Raw genomic sequence first — 3567 nt, 5'->3', positions numbered from 1 at the left:
GAGTCGAATGCCTTTTCGTAATCGATGAATGCCATACACAGGGGTTTCCTATATTCGTTTATTTTTTCTTTTATTTGAGTGAGCGTGTGGATGTGGTCTGTTGTGGAGAATCCACTGTGGAGGCCTGCCTGTTCTGTAGGCTGATTAGAATCCAGAGATGCGAGCTGTGATGACTTTTGTGAACAGTTTGTAAGTAACTGAACTGTGTTCACCTCCACATGAGTATATATGGATATACACACACAAACAAACAAACATACGTATGTGTGTATATATATTTTATATATTTATATGGATGTGTGTATGATATATGTACACACACACACACACACACACACACACACACACACACACACACACACACACACACACACACACACACACACATTTATATATATAGATAAATATGTATACAAAAATATGTATACATACACACACATACATAGACACATGTGTATACATACACACACACTGTAACCCAGCTATATCTATATATTACTATATTCTACATATTTTATATAACCTTACATGTCTGTCACATACGTATCTTCACACATGCATGTACATATGCATTTTCTCATCATCATTGCTTTAAATAAATGTTCATATCTTCTTACTACACTAGACATTCCAATGTTGTAACATGCATGTAAGTATGTCCACTGGTTTACCTGTTTATTCGTGTCTTCTTGTCACACTAGACATTCCAATGTTGTGTTGTCTATCCTCTTCCACAAGAGCTATGCATTGTTGTAACACTACCTTACATCACCACCGATTGTCACATGGTAAGCATGTGATTTATACCCATATTTAGACCACTGTAGGAGCCAATGAGCAACACCTCGCATATATATGTGTATATATGTGTGTGTGTGTAGGTCTGTGTGTGTTTGTGCGTGTGTGCGTATACCATACACAGACACACACATATATATATATTTATGTATATATATAGAGAGATTTACACATACATACAAATATATATACATACATATATAAACACATACATATACATACATAAATACAAATATATATATATATATATATATATATATATGTATACTAACACACATATGTGTGTGCTGTGCGCCTCTGTGTATGGATATATATATATATATATATATATATATATATATATATTTGTATGGTATGTGTATGTAAAAATATATATGTATGTATATATATGTATACATATGTATATATATTTATTTATCCACACGCACAGACGCATCCGTGTGTGTGTATTTGTAAGCGTATACATATATGTGTGTTATGTAGTATATGTAGATAATATATATGTATGATATATATACGTATATATATGCATAGAAAATATATATGTATATATATACATTATATATATAATTTGTGTGTGTATGACTTTCTTTTTTTATATACATATATACAGATACTTACATATATACGTATGTATACTTACATATATACATAGTATACTTATATATACATATATATTAGTGTATATATGTATATATTTACATTGTATATATATACATAGAAAGAGAGAGAAAAAAACTATTCTACATTTGTAGACGGTGTTTATTATAATATCTTTATTTGCTTGCAGTTAATTTATTAAACAGATCTGGAGTTCTTTATAGATCCTAACAAAGTATAATAACAGTCATATTCAGGTTCCATGGGATTAGTGATTATGGATATGTTCGACACGATTGAAGACCTTAACTTGAATGTGTTCGAAATTGGGAAGCTCATCAAACACACGATCATCTGGAACTCGGCGATCCAGAGGGTAGCCATGTGGGCGCTTGTCAGGGTACTTGCCATGGGAACCGTAGTGAATGAATTCGGTATCCATTGCTGCATCAGCTGTACCATCTGTCACGGCTACAACAAGGTCGAATTCTAGACCCTGTTCATTACCCTTGGGGATGAGGAATCGGTTAGGAATGCCAGTGGCACTCACAAAGTCTGTTAATCCGGAGTCTGTGCCAGTGAGGGCTTCTTTGGTCCTGTCGAAGAGGGTCTGGAAGCTTGGTACGTCAGGGACTGTCACTGCAGATTCCGAAGACTTACGAACAATGCGATTGACTCCTGGTGCCGCTGTTGAAGTAATAACAAACGATTTCAAATACAGATGATTATAAAAGTTGAACAAGTAAATTAGTTCATCATAACCATCAAAAATGATTGGCAAAAAAAAAAAAAAAAAATACATACACTTCATCCAGAATTTATCGAGTTCAATGGCATTCCAACGACCTTCATCAAATGTGTATTTGATACCATTGTTGTCACGATGAGGCCACGCGAAAATGCGGATTGTTGCTAGTACCTCCGCACCTTGATTGTTGCTAACGTCGATGTTGTAAGCAAAATCCTTGTGGTTAAGTCTAGGCACGTAAGTGGAGATTTCCACATCTGCAATTTCTTCTGTGTCATCAACGGCGTTATGAAGACTGTATTCAAAATCTTCAAAGTAGGTCTCGAGTTGACCATCAACAGACAGACTATCAACACTTACACCGTCGAAGGTGAGTTCTTCCTTAGTGTAAGGAGGAAGTGAGTCCTTGTGCTCTTTGAAGATGTTATCCATATATTTATGAAGCCTAAAGAAGCTAGGATCACGTGTGGCTGTTTCAAAGTGCTCGAGTACGCCAGGGGGTAATGCGTACTTTCCATGAGGATCACCCTGTCGACCAAGGACAATATGGGCAGTGTTATGCAACGCTCCGTAGTATTGGACATTGGAACTGTACATAGAGGATTCAATAACGTCTCCCAGGATGTCAATACCATGTTCATTCATAATATCAATGCGGTTACCAGCCCTGTCAAAAATGTAACCATGGGCAATAGCATCTCGAATTCGGCTTTCAATGATGAGCAAGTCTCGAATTCGGGCAACGCCATCTACATCCTCGAAGTTGACGTTATCGGGACGAGAGGGAAACTGACCTCTGTACTTGTAAGTAGTGTGAGGGGCAAAACCTTGGACAATGGGCTTTTCCCAGTGAAGTTCTCCCACGGGGTCCAAGTAATTGGAAAGACGTTCGGCGTCAAATCGGACGGTAAGTTGATGATGAACCCAGAAGTTTTCTCCTTTACGATCCAATTGATGACTGTATTTGTCTTGCCACCAGAAAGGGAATTCCATATGTCAGGTAACGTGGTGAGTGTTCATTCCAATGTCCTCTCCGAAGTAGGCTACTCTTTGTTCAGGATTCTTCTTGGTCCCTGTGAAAGTTGACTTGAATTTACCAGGTGTCTGTGTTTGCTTAGCACGATAAGCTGCTTCATTGACTTCGCTGTTGGTGAAGAGGTGAGGAGTGGTCTCATAGAGTAGAGGAAGTACAACATGTTCAGCCAAAGGCGAGTGGATGATGGCAACATAGAGTGCATACACGAATTCTCCCTCATTGACAATTTGGCGGAAGTAGGCAGAGTCGCTGACAAATGTATTCCTTGGAGTGAATGAGAACATCGAAGAGCATAAGTGCTTCATAACGATGCCTGATGTTAAAGAGGGAGTACCTGTTGGAGAAATCTGTGGTCCTTAATGTCTTTCATGATACTCTTGACAGC

General features: G+C 37.6%; 1 pseudogene; it reads right to left on the bottom strand.

Moving 5' to 3' along the window:
- Positions 1 to 1666: 1666 nt before the first annotated feature.
- LOC125046165 lies at positions 1667 to 3567 on the bottom strand (annotated as a pseudogene).

Source organism: Penaeus chinensis, chromosome 38 (assembly GCF_019202785.1).
Source record: "Penaeus chinensis breed Huanghai No. 1 chromosome 38, ASM1920278v2, whole genome shotgun sequence".
Classification (NCBI taxonomy): domain Eukaryota; kingdom Metazoa; phylum Arthropoda; class Malacostraca; order Decapoda; family Penaeidae; genus Penaeus; species Penaeus chinensis.
This window is presented reverse-complemented; position numbering and strand designations above follow the sequence as displayed.